Source organism: Oryzias latipes, chromosome 7 (assembly GCF_053564925.1).
Source record: "Oryzias latipes strain Hd-rR chromosome 7, Olatipes_Hd-rR_3.1".
Classification (NCBI taxonomy): domain Eukaryota; kingdom Metazoa; phylum Chordata; class Actinopteri; order Beloniformes; family Adrianichthyidae; genus Oryzias; species Oryzias latipes.
In genome coordinates, this window is record NC_136243.1 from 34690881 (window position 1) to 34704663 (window position 13783).

At 40.1% G+C, this 13783-nt stretch overlaps 1 long non-coding RNA gene across 1 annotated transcript; it reads right to left on the minus strand.

The window, feature by feature from the left end:
• Positions 1 to 6739: 6739 nt before the first annotated feature.
• Positions 6740 to 12990, minus strand: LOC144993945 (uncharacterized). Its single transcript, XR_013657260.1, has 3 exons — positions 11024 to 12990; positions 10140 to 10254; positions 6740 to 9570 (listed from the first exon to the last, which is right to left on the minus strand). It is a non-coding gene; the product is annotated as an uncharacterized LOC144993945 (long non-coding RNA).
• Between the last annotated feature and the right edge of the window lie 793 nt (positions 12991 to 13783).

Genomic DNA, 13783 nt, shown 5'->3' on the forward strand with positions numbered 1-13783 from the left:
TTTTCTTTCTGCTTTTTCTTTTGTTGGATTCTTGCTTGGATTGCAGAATTATAACATTTCACCCCAAACTAATCTGTTTATTATTTATTTATTTATTTTATTTAACCTTTATTTACCCGGGAAATGTCCCATTGAGATTAAGAATCTCTTGGGGGGAAACAATAAATTACATTTACAATAAAAATGTCAACATTTAAAACGTAAAATGAGAGTTTATGTAAAACAGGTACAGTTAAAAGTGACTTTCTCCTCCAATCTCAGCCTGGATTTTAAAAATATTCAGAGGAATGAGTTCTTAAAATTTCCAGCTTTTTTGTAGTGTTCCATGTGGAGGGGTCAGAAATACCAGAGCCTTTTTTCCCAGTCCTGTACGAGCAAACGAAACAAAATGCACTGTTGGACTACTATAGTGACATTTCTGAAGTTGGAAACATTTAAAACATTTCCAAAAGCTATTAAACAATGTAAAACCTTCAAGGTGTGACAGTAGAGCGTCTTTGTCTGCGTCATGGTGGTTCGTCCTGCTTTGTTCCTGCTTTTCAGAATCATTTCACCTCCCAGCGACCCACAGATAAGAGGCGGTTTCTGCTTCACACGTCCTGCTTGTCTGGCTGTTTTTTTTCTGTTTTTTTGTACAGATAAAAAAAACCCATGCTTAAAGTGTCAGAGGCAGCAAAAAAAAAAATACAGGTCTAGAAATATTGGTTTGGTTTCCACCAATGATACACTGCTCACTAAATTTCATTGCAAACATGAATACAGATAAACAAGTTATGAACAAGTTTATTGTTTGCATGCTGCTCAATAATATTGATGTGATTATTTAATGAGGTTTTGTAACCACACTGTTTCCTTCCTGGTTCCTCCCACTCAGGTGAGTGACAGCCGTTTTCATGGCTGCAGTCTGCAGCTTTGCCGCTAGAGGGCGCTCATCGTTTAGTTGGTGAAGAACGGTTTTCTCTTGCAATCATTTATTAACATTTACACGTGGATAAAAAAAATCACAAAAATACAGAGACAGTATTTTAGCATTTTATACATGTTTCTTATATACCAGAAGAAAAAAATGCCAGTGAAAATGTTTTTAAATCCTGCAATAACGACATTTTCCAGAGCTCCACCCCTTCATATAAGGTCTCACTGAAAAGCCCCAAATGTCCTCTGCAGACACCAAAGGAAGTTTACTCAGATATTTGCAGTGGTTAGGAGACATTTTGGTTTAGAAATGGACACATTTGCATGCTGGTAGTCAGGGGGACGTAGTTTAAACTGAAACCAACTCATGGAAACAAAGGTTAAAGATGAGAAATGCTTGCACATCTAAGGTGCTTGCATTATTTTATCCCTTGTGCTATCCTAGGCACTTTAACATTGGGAGTTGGGTCATCTAGACCCACTAGACAGTGCGCTGAACCTTTTTTCTTCAATGATTTGTGATCTTCACTGGTGTCCATGGATTACATGAAATCTTTCCACCTTTATCCACCTTTGTCATGGTAGGGAGAACACGTCAATGGAAGGGGGGGGTCATCTAAGATAGCACAAGGGTTACACTGTTAAAATGTGGGAAAAAAGACAAATTGAAGACTTGCAAAGTGCTCACCTGTTTCCTTTTATCAGTGACTCATTGATTCTTTTGTGATGTCAAAAATTTAGGAGTTTTTTTCTCTTTTCAGAAACGTTTCCCCAATATTTTTTTTATTTCTACTTTAGCATTTAGTGTAATATAAAATTTTCACCCTCGACCTAACGAGAAATCTTTTTTTTTATCCTCAAATTCTGCTCCTAGAGTATAGCAGGTTTTCTTGCCTTTAATATAATTTAAGATGTGATTTAAAAAAACAAACAAAGATAAAATAAAGGAGGTCCACCTGTATCGCCAGCTTCCATAATTTTATAATTAAATTTGTACGTAAATGTTTTTCATTAATTACTGCAACCTTGCTGTAATGCGTTGCTGCACCTCCAATCTTCCACCAGATGGCAGCAGTCGAACAGGATGTGAAGAAAATTTATGTTCAAAATAAAAACATTCACATATAAAATATATATTTAAAATGTCAAAAAAGACAGAGTCTTGCTACTTTACAAAAAAAGGTAGATTTTCCCTTTTATCGACCAGAAAAGTCAGACCAAAAACAGGTGATGAAGGGGAGTTCTTTGGCCTGAGACAGATCCATCACCGGTAGATCAGTCCCAATTATCCCACTTTCCAGTGCGGCCGCTCCTCTTTCTGACAGCATAATGGGTCTGTGAAGTGAAGAAGGAAGAGTCGGTTCTGACTGTTCATCTGCAGCTTCAAACCCAGGACTGCTTCCACTTGAGGGCCTGCAGGTTGACATGTGCTCTGATCTCACCTCAGCTCCAGAGAGATGGAGGCAGAGTCGTTGGCAGACGGGGACGATAATCAGGCTCCACAGTCGCTGATTTTCAGACAAATTAAACGTCAGGGGAAAGCAGGGAGCGGGAAAAGCCATAAATTATTAACGGCTCCCCGTCACGGCCTCCTCCTCCTCCACCTCTTCCTCACCCCTCGCTCCTTTCTCCCATCCCTCCCCTCTGGTTCCTGGAAGTTGCTCCTTGCACGTCTTTCTCTTCGTTTTCAGACCTCCATCTCCCTCTGTGTTCAATCCGTCCCTCTTCTTTTGCCAGGCACCTCCTCTTCATCCCCTCTTCCTCCAAACATTGTCCAGGATTTCCTCACTCATTCTAATCCCTGCTCTCCTTTTGACTTGACAAATTTTCATCCCTCCCATCAATCTGCATCATCAGTATCATTTACTGAAGATCCTATCCTCATCCTTCCTTTTAAACTCTTCTTCTTTTTTAATTCCTCCGTTTGTTGTTTTTTCAGTTCTCAATAATTCCTTCTCTTTCCGTAGTGGACGTCTCCTTTTTTCTGTCTTTTGGTTGAACCTTGATGTTAAATATTGGATTAAAGAAACATGGCATTAAAAAAAAATTAAATGCGGAAAAAAGGAGTTGCCATAGTAATGTGATAAATTTTTTGTAATTTGAGACAAACCTGACATCATTTATTGGTAAATTCCTTCCAACTAGTTAAAATTTCAATTTATTTCTTTGTATCTTTAACAGTTTGCAAGGTAAATTATTTTAAAGTAGAAAAAAAAGTCCCAGAAAGAGCAACAACAACCAAAGAACATTTATTGATGTTATTTCTTCCAATATCTTCTTTTAACAGTTCCTTTGTGTGTGTGTGTGTGTGTGGGGGGGGGGGGGGGGGGGGGGGATAAAAGGCCATTCTATATTGTTTTTAAGTTCAAATTCTTTTACTCTGCTGTAGAATCGGTTTATGTATGAAGTAAAAATCAATGTTTTATAGCCCGGTAGTCAAAATAAAAAACATTAAGGAAAATTGGCTTAAACCATTTCAACTTTAAAGCCTCGAATGGCTGCTACTCGCCCCTCGTTCTCCCTTTTGGCCCCTCCCACCCTGGTCAGAGCTGCATGTGACAAGCTTTTCTGTTGATTTTATCACCACAGCAACCACTTTATTTATATATTTTTGTCACAAGGGGTTGATGAACGGATCAGATGTAACTTTTAGGAGAATCCACAAAAGTAATTCTTGGCGGTTTCCTTGGCAAAGGAGGCTTTCTTTTTAAACCACGCCCCCAAGCCGAATCATGTCATTCAGCTTGAGCCAACGATTCATGTATTCAGTTTTCACAATATTCCCATAAAAAAATGCGAGCAAAAGAGGAACGCCATTTTTGTGAGGTCGCCACTCTAACTATTGGATTTACGAAATGTTTTTTTCAGCCCCATCAATTTCTCTTTTTGGGGGGCGTGGGGTCGTTCATTATGCCCAAAAATTCCTTTTCACCGGGTACCAGGGACGTTTGTGGTGGGGGTCAAATTTTTGTTCGAAGGCGAGTTGGAAGGAGGAATTGTGAAAATAATCTGGTCCTTCCGTCCAGGATGGCCGCGGCTGCTGCGGCTGCGGCTGCGGCTGCAGACGGGACAGAATGAGGACAGGAACTTTTTAAAGCAGTGAAGCCTCAAAGAACCCTCTTTTCAGCCTGTGGAGCAGCTCTGCGTCAGCTTGTTTTCAGCGGATGAGTCCAGATAGTTTTGGACCAAAAAATATGTAGCTAAAGAGAAATTGTTGTTGTTTATTTTCTTCCAAACAATCTGCTGCTTCTGCCTGTGCCCCCTGTTTGAATTGGCCTGAGGAAAGGAAACATCCAAACCCAAACGTGTTCACGTCTCACTGGCGGTGGGATTCCTGCTGCGTCTCTTACAGAAAAATGTTTGGTGTCACTAATTCCTGCCAGTCTGGAGGAGAAAAGCCGCAGATGGTGAAGTTGGCCGTGGACGCCAGCTCTGCTGAGCTCCTCCCGTTTCCTTGTGTTGGTAACTCATGCAGGTCTGTTGGAAGAGGACCACCACGGTTTGTCTTTAGATGTTCTTTATTTAGCAAGAAAATCGTCCAAAAGAAAAGCTTTCAATTTCATCTGCAGTTCATGGTGAAAACCATCCATCCAACCAGATTCCAAACCAGATGAATCCCTTTTGGGGTCATGGGGTTGCTGGAGCCTATCCCAGCTACTGATGGGCAAAGACGGGGGACACACTTTGGACAGGCTGCCTGTCCAGTGAAGGGCCACACAATCCAATGTCACCAATTCACCTGTAAAGCATATTTTTGGACTTTCTGGAGGAAACCAGACGGATAAAACATGCGTGCCAGAGGAGAACATGCAAACTCCACACAGAAAGGACCCAGCTGGGATTTGAACCAGGGCCTGGGGTGAAAGTGCTGACCACCACACCATCGTGCAGCCCCATGGTGGTATTTAAAAACAGCTACGTTTTCCTGTTTCAGGTTTCTCCATCTCGAAATGAAAAACTGAAGATTTCTAGAAATCTCTGTTGTGAAGGTCCTGCAGTTGGATTTTGGTTTTTGTCTTCTGCTGTTTTCCATTTCAGCCTCACAGGGTTAAGGTCGATCATCCACAGCTGTCTTTATGTGCTTCTGTTGTCAGATCATCTCCTTTTTCACTCTTATGTTGCTCTTTTGGTTGGTAAAAACCCACTCTGATGAAAATGGTGTTTTTGGTGTTTTTAACTTGTTCTTGTGGTATTTTTTTATGATGGAGGACATAAAGAAAAATCCTCTTAAATTTGTATTTCTGACTTTCTTTATTTCAATCGTTGTGAATCAGGAGTAGATGAAAAAAATGCAGTGTGAAAACAATCCACAAGCTCCCAGCACCGGAGAGAGGAAGTGGGGGCGGGGTTGCTTCTTGCCAGCTACCCACAACTTCTGATGAATGATTTCTGATGAACTCCTGTCGCTCTGCAGGAACGATGTCCTCGAAAACGACACAGGTTCTTTGATTCCAGTTAAAAACCTTTCAAGTCTCATCTCTGAGTGTTAGATGAATCTCTGCCTTTGCTTTAGGAAAAAAAAAAGATTTTCCTTTAAGACCAAACTAAGGAAAAAGTGGCTAATTTGTATATTTTCAGGCAGAATCTTCCTACTCAAAAATTAAGGAATCCCAGTTCATGAAAATCTAAATTGTCTAAAAAAATAATAAAATAAAATGAAATAAAATAAAAATAAATAAATAGTGAAAGGACTTGAAATGAAAAAGAGAATCGTGGAATTGTGGGAGTGTCACCACTTAAAAAGTGCAGGGGACTGTTAACAATTACCTTTTTGGAGTTTTGAGTATTTAGTTGAGTGAAATACAATCATTTCACTTTCCCTTTCCTGTTTTTCTTTTTGGCTTTGTATAACACAAGAAAAAAAAAGGTATTTTTTTTTTAGGACTGTAAAGGTCAAGCGACATTTTGCAACCAGAATATGTGTCACAATTTTCTGAGTCAGTTAGCCATCTTGGCTTCAGGGCACATGACTTAATCAGCCAATTAGAGCGGCGGTTGATTAAAATGCCTGGACTGGGAGCAACCTTGGCCAAGAAAGAAATGGGCCGGTGAATGAATAATCACCCCGAGAGTGCAGGAGCACTGCGGGATGGATTGCATTTATGGAAGATTTAAAATGAAACAATCTCAGATTTAGAGTTTTTACTTCTTTTTCCTGAAGACGAACCGCCGACAACTGTGTCTGAGAGAGAGCGGAGAAAGAAAAAGGTCTACAGGAACATCAATCCTTTATACAATAGTGTTTGGTAAAACATAATTCTAACATATGTTTAATATGTGCTTTAACACAACAAACATTTTGTATTTTGCTCTTTTCTGGTAAAATTTGGATATTGAATGAACATTTTTGCTATAAATAAACATCCCAAATATCCTCATTTTTACATTTTTAGTGACCCATTGATGCTCGAGTGATCAGTAGCACATTAAGCCTCGTCACTGATGGGTAAATTCAATGTTTTTTATGCTGAAACATGCATCTTCCTTAACCAAAGCTGCACAGCTGAAGGTTGCTGTAGAAAAACTCAAAGCTGTGTTCCAGGAGGAAGAAGAGGTGGATCGTTTTACCACAGTGCAGAATCACAGCAATGTTTTGGAGCAACTCCAACCTCACTCTAATGACACATTTATTTCAGAGCTAGAAATGCGCCGGCTTTAATTTCACGCTGAACGCATTTGGATATAAGCAAGAGGCACAAAAAGAGAGAAGCTGGGAGGGAGAGCAGGGAAAAGGAAAAATATATATATATTTTATTTGATTTTCTGCTAAAACTAACACCCAAAAAAAGATGTGAAGGACGTCAAACGAAGAATGGGGAACCAGAAAATAGGTTTACTTTTCCATATTTAAATAATTTAAACATATTTCAAGATTTAAAACAGTAAATAAATGCTTTTAACTTTTTCTTACGACATAAAAAGGGAAAAAAGGAGTAAATAAAACGAGGGGAAACCCATTTCAGTAGTTGTAGCTTTCAAATATGATCCATTTTTTAAATGTCATTTGCTTTTTCAGGATTCAGTACAGTAACTGCAACACCATTAACATAAAAAAGGCCAGCATTTGTGCAAAAGTCTTTCATTTTTGCAAGGCAACAATTCAGCTTTGGTTTTTCATGTTTTAATTCATAATCAGGTATGATTTAAATTCTTTCCCAGGATTTTTATTTATAGGACCGTCTGCATCAAAATGTATGTCAACTGATGTGATCTGGTTTACTAACCAGGTCAAACATGTGAAACAGGTAAAAAAAAAAAGTCTAGTTCTTCTCTCTTCACCTCTCCTGGACACAAACTTCCTGCTCTCTTAAAAAACCCCAAAAAACTTTACCTCATGTAGTACATACATGTACGTGTACATGTACTTTACAAGTATCCCTCCTTCCCTGCAGTTTGACACCTGTTAAAAATCAGCGTTTAGATTTTTACTAAATGAATTTGTTTTGTCTTTAGATCAGAAATATTCAAAATATTATCCCTTCATTTTTCTTAGTGTGACATATTTCATCTCCCTGCTCTAAATAATGTGGAGTTGTGATTATTTTTCAGAAACAGAGCAGATTAAATCAGACAAAAGCAAAGCAGAACCTGGGATTTTTCTCCTTCCATGTTCCCACATGTTGCTCTCTAGTTTTGAGGTTCCTCACAAAAGAAACAACAGCTTTTACCCATGATTCAGGCTCACACCTGATCTGAGAGCGTTCCCCTTCCCGCCGCTGTGACATCTGAGCGACGCTCAGTCAGAAAATCCCCGTTTGGATGAGGCATCGCAGATCAGGACGTCTGCTTACTACAAACACTCATCGGGCGAGCTACTCATAAAAAGAAACCCTCACATCTTCGCGCAGCTCCTGCACCCACATTATGCAGGACTGTGTTGCCATGGTAACATCAGTGGAGGGATACGTGAAGTATCTTGTTTGCTCTTTGAAGTGCCCTCTTAAGCGCCGTTGTAAGAAGATGAACATGCAAAAAAACATGAAAAGAAGCGACAAAAGTCTGTCTTTGCACCTGGAAACCTACCAAATACAAGATGTGACTTCAGAAAAGAAAACTAGCTGACATTGTTTTTGCATCTGAAGATGCTTAAGCTGGAGGCTGAGGCCATTTTTTATGATCCAAACCTGCAGGGGGAAAACTAACAAACGCGAACGCACCAGAGGAAGCCGAAAACATGAATTTTGCATCAGGCAGTGAAGCTCAAAATGAAGAAGGTGTTGCGGTGGCATTGAATGCCTCGGTGCATAGCTAACAAGTTTATATGAATGCAGCCCGAGTGGGTGGTGATGCTCTGTGGTCGATAGGATTCACACCAGGCTTTCAACATCACGCAGTCTCCTCAGCTCACAGCTCCATTTTTACAAAGGTAATCATCCCTCCTCTGTGGATTTTCTCAATTCATTGCCCTAATACACACACATACACATACACACACACACACACACACACACACACACACATTAGTCAATTCTCTTTCCCACTGTGACACCACCACTGATGGAGTGATGAAATGATTTTCTCCTCCAGTGGCTTTCAATTCACATTAGTGGGAATATTGTGCTTCACCTTTTTAAACGGTTGCAGGTAAATTAAAGTATATTGGGTCCGCGGAAAACCAATCCTAGTCTCCTTATTGTTAGAGAGTTTGGGTGTATGTGAGAATCTGTCTCTACTTTTAAAGAGGAGAGCACTTTTTCTTGAGATTTTGCGAATTCTGTCGACGTTTTTCTCCCCCCTGCGGATCTTTCAGCTGCCTCCGCCAAACCAGAACGATTCATGCAGGTGAGATGAAAACAGGAAGGAAATCTTCACGTGGCGACAGACCAGGAAGACATTTTGGTTTATTCTATTGGAACAGGTACGACTCCCTCAACAAACTTGTCCACTTCAGCAAAAAAAGAAAAAAAAAACATTTGAGAGAACAATAGCCCAAGAAAACAAATCGACATCTGACGCCAGAGCAATACCAACGAGGAACCTGAGTAGCAGTCAGGTAATTTGAAAATCGGAATCTGCGATCTAAACCTCCTCCTGGCACAGCATGGATGTCCTGACTGCTGATTTAGGTCTTAAACCTTCAGGTAATTTGTTCTCGCCAGCTCAGATTCAGCCTGACGAGCCCAGAATGTGCAGCTGCTGGCTCACAAACGTCAGGCTGTTATTTTTCTCCTTTCTCCTCAGATTCTGCATGTTTGAGCCCAAACGGATCAGATTGTTGAGTAAATGTGGCTGCAGTCATTGACTCTAACAAGTTTGACGTTTTTTTAACCGTAACAGTGGCTAAATGGCTTGATATCCTTTTATTTTCAAGCACAAAATAAAAAAAGGAAGGGCTTAAAAAAGGAGATGGTAAATAAAAGATCATTTTAATTCCCATACAAATGTTTTTTAACTTTTTTGTTACTTCTTAGTAGCAGTTATAGAAATGTTTTTGAGCTTAATGCTCATGTTAAGGCATATAAATGACAGGGATTTATGTGATTTAGATTCGTTTTTGTGACAGAAGTGACAGAATTTTAAGTAAATTAAATTTTATAGATTTGGATGAGAAACCAAGCGTTCATAGATCTGCCAAACTAATCTGACTGTAAAAATGTGATGTGATGATGTCAGTCAGATCTCTCTCTCCGCTTGTTGATCCGGTCCATCAGGTCACTTTTAAAAGAAAAGAAAAAGGTTTTAACTCCAGCAGATTTTTAATACCAGTAAACAAGCAAGAATTGCTTCACAGTTAATTAGCTTTGATCCAAGCAGTTTTTAATGTCTTCTACAATGATCAGCCATTTTCAAGCTGAAAATGGAGTTAACAAACGGCGCGATTGCTGCCTTTAAGTCTCTGCTGAGGGATAAACAGGCTGCAACCCTCCTCTTCCACCCTGATGAGCTGCTTTACTCAGTCCTGCCACAATTAGGTGCAACCCACTAAACTTGTGACAGCTTCCCTAACCATGATAAATTGCACAGGGAGGGAAGAAACAACTTTCTAAACTTCTGGTTGATTAATTTAGTCTGTTTGGTTTCAAAACACTCGGAGGTTCTGACGATTGAACCTCCAGGAGTCCGAGGAATTTTAAATTCTCTATTATTGTGAGGAGAGACCCAGACCTTTTTGTTTACTCAAATTTCAACTTCACAGCTATAACGTCTGTTTTTCTGCTACATTAGGTACATTTTTGGTTATTCAAATGATGGTTTTTGCGAGGAAATTCTTGATGCAAACAAACCTCTTCAGGACAAACTTTTGCATAACTCCTGCAGTGGTTTTCGGTTGAACAGATGAAGCTCTTGCTTCTGGTGGAGTTTGGAGACAAAGACGCCGTTCAAGGCTTTACAGGAAAACTGCAGAGAAAAGGTTCCCGACACTCACAGAAAAAGCAAATCAATTCTGTCTTTTTCCTGAACAGCGAGTTTATATTTGCATCTTCCTTCATCCATCTGGCTGTGAGGGACCCACAAAGCAGCAAACTTCACTGATTGCATTTCAAATTTGCTGATAAAGTCTGTCAAATCTCCACCGTGCCCCCAGGATTTTCCAAAGTGAGCTTAAGAAGGAGGCATTCTTCGTCTTCTTTTTTCTCACTCACTCCCCACTCTCTGCTGTGTACCTTCTCCTCTACAGCACTGAAATAATTGATGCTTTTACCCATGTTCTCCTTCTCCACTTCACCCAGCCACTCTCCTTTCCCTCACCTCTCTTTTCCTCCAATCTCATTCTAATGCATGGCTGTGTATATTTGGCCTTTGTGGAGACAGCCCGACTCCTGGAGGATTCTCCTGGAATCAATTTAGGCCGCCCGTGCCAAGCCACTGATCAACAATTTACAGGCCATCAACTGCTGAGGATGCTGGGAGCCTGTTTAACCAGTATATCATGTGACTGACAAGACAGTGCATTTACACTTGGTACAGTCCAAGCTTTAAACACGTCTGGAAAACACTGAACCTGTACATCCAACACGTTTGCGCCACCTCTTATTGTTGAAGGTGGGTTAACAGTTGGCACAACTTTTCTCTCCACTGACATGAAAGAAGAGCGGAGCAGCACAAATAACACCACAAGGGAGAAAACGCATGAGCAACACTGTGATTAAAGAGGCGGAGCTTCAACCTGCATGAATAAAATCTGCATGTCAGATGGATCCAAACGTGTGCGCTGCAGCCCCATTACCATCACCGGTTTCCTCCTGGAGATTAATGACAGCCGTTCTGTGTCCACCAAGTTCACACGGGGAGTCATAAAGAAAAAAGAAAAAAACGGAACAAGAGCATGAAAGGGAAATAAAAAAGAAAACAGTGGGAGAAAATAAATGGGGCAGTTTGAATGCCAGGCACATAGGAACGCAGTGGTTGCCATGCAACCACCATATAAAGTGGTGTTGTCTCAGTAATGCTACCTGGCGTTCTGTTCGGTGATTTAATCAGCTCACCCCGCTAGCCATAAATCATCATCAAGCCGAATTACACGAGCGAGAAGTGAGACGCAGCCAAAGACTGAAATCCACATCAGGACGGCTGATGTTTCAGCTTGTTGATGTTCAGTTCTCACGTCAGACCTATTCCCTTCCGGAGCTCTGATGTTCGTTGCTGCGTGGAGGTGAGCGGACTCCTACAAAGCCTTCAGCTTCAGGCAGAATCAGATTGTTTAAAGTCACAACAATTGATTCATCGGCTATCCTAAAGTATATTTATGGAATGTGATGTGGATGGATGTTTGATGACTAACATGTTGTTGCAGTCACTTTCAAACACTTGCCCCAGTTTGAACCTGTTATATATTAAAGTAGTCATGACTGTTTTTGAAGATTTATTTGAGGCTGTTAATAATCTAACAGCAGGAGTCTGCCACTGTGGCTCTTTACCCTTCAATTGTGGCCCTTTTACCGTCCATCGTGGCTGTTAAGAAAGAAAAGAAAAAAGAGTATTTAGTAAGTTTATGTTTCATTTATGCCAAAAAGACAACATTTCCTTTATGTTTAGATTGATAGTAACATGTATGTACAAAGCTCTGGCTTTTTGTTAGAAATTGAAGTTAAACTTTGTGGGTCCAGTCAGAAATTGACCTAAATGGATCTTGAAGACCCCCTCCTGGAAATGTCCCTTGGCTGAAGAACGACCATCTCCAGATCCCATATTTTACTTCAAATGAATGAGGTACTGCATTAGTGAGAGAGAAAGCATGAAAACTGGAACATCTGTTGTAGGAATAAACAATTTGTTGCTGCAACAGTGAAACAAGATGACGCAAACGAACAAAATCAGTGAATTATTGTTCAAAAACAGATGGGAAGCACGAGCAGGAAGGAGAAAAACACATGCAAAAACACTGGAACATCTGGAATAAAACAAGAGATTCAGGTCAGAAGCTGCAAGAATGGAGTCTGCATTACAGGTGAGGAGAATGCCCATGTAGTGCATCTTAATTTGACAGTGACAAAAAGATTTCTCTTATTTTGAGACGGTCAGGCATGACGAACAGGAAGTAGCTACCAGAATAGACGACCTTTCTCTGCACCGTCTCCTCTCTTCATCAAAAAGCTTCCGCATTTGAAGCTTGATACAGTCACAAAATGTTGCAATCTATGCTGCTTTTTTATGCAGGGCTCCAATAAAAAGAAGCTCAAATTACTCTGATTGATGTCTAAATGTGAATTGATGGTAAATCAGGTTTAGCTGCAAAATAAAAAAAATAAACCCAAAGACTTTTTTTTTCAGAGCTCCTCTCAGCCGAATACAAACTTGTAGAAAAGTGTAGCCTTCTGATTTACATACACAGAAGCCCTCTGAATTCAAAAATAACCAAAGACGCCTACACTTAAGATTTTTGGTGAATAAAAAAGAAAAAAAGTCCCACAAAGTTTTAAACTTAGAAGTTGAGTTCCTCTCACAGCGATGAAAAACTAAACTATGCTTGAGGTTTTTGGTTCCGATTTTTAAGTCATTTTTTAATCAAAACGCTTTTAAATGGAAACCTTGTGGCTTTTTTAAAGCAGAAACTGTACGGTTATTATTTATAGACTCCTCCAGCTTTTCCTACTTTTATCTGCTTTACAACACACAAACACCAAAAACACATTCTGTCCCAAAATACCACTTTGAAATTTGTCAGAAAATGTTATAATCTGGTTTTTAAATAAGTGTCTTCATGCCAGCCTCCTGGGGGGGGGGGTTGTTTTCTTTTTTGATAAATCCATTCCATGGTCTGGCGTCAACAACCAATTCAAAAGTCACAGAGACTCGTCTGCTGCCGGACATCCAAACCATGCTTGGACTCCTTATTGAACGGATTTGCTGTCGTGTGATTGGCTGAATAGATTTTCTGCCTGCTGACTATAAACTCAATAAATTCATGCTGGTGGCTCAATAAAAAAAACCTGAACGGATTTTTTTAAACTAACAAGCATTGTTAGTTCGACAATAAAGTCAGTCGTAATGCATTCAGATTGTCTTTTAATTATGTGAGTTGTGTACTTTTAAATGCGCGACATGTTCTCTACAGTTTACATAATTTCATGATCAGTTCCTGGCTGTCGGTGGACAAGCTTCCCGCGTTTAATATCAGAGATTACTGGCTTTGTTCAGTTTTGTGAGAGACTGGCTAACACGATGATAGGAACAGTGTAAGAAAATTGGATTCAAGCTGTAATCCATAATTAAAAACCAAGCCTAACAGGCATTTTGGCATGTAATTTACACTGCGAGAAGATGATTTGCACTTCTTCACTGCAGCGCTGGTGTGCAGCCTTCATCTGGCCCCACGCTGACGACTAATGCAGGCGTCCAAAAAAGTGTCAAACCAAAACCTTCAGAGACGCCGTCTGTTCTCATCAACTCCACTTGTTCCTAAAGTGTTCAATTTTTCACCACTCGG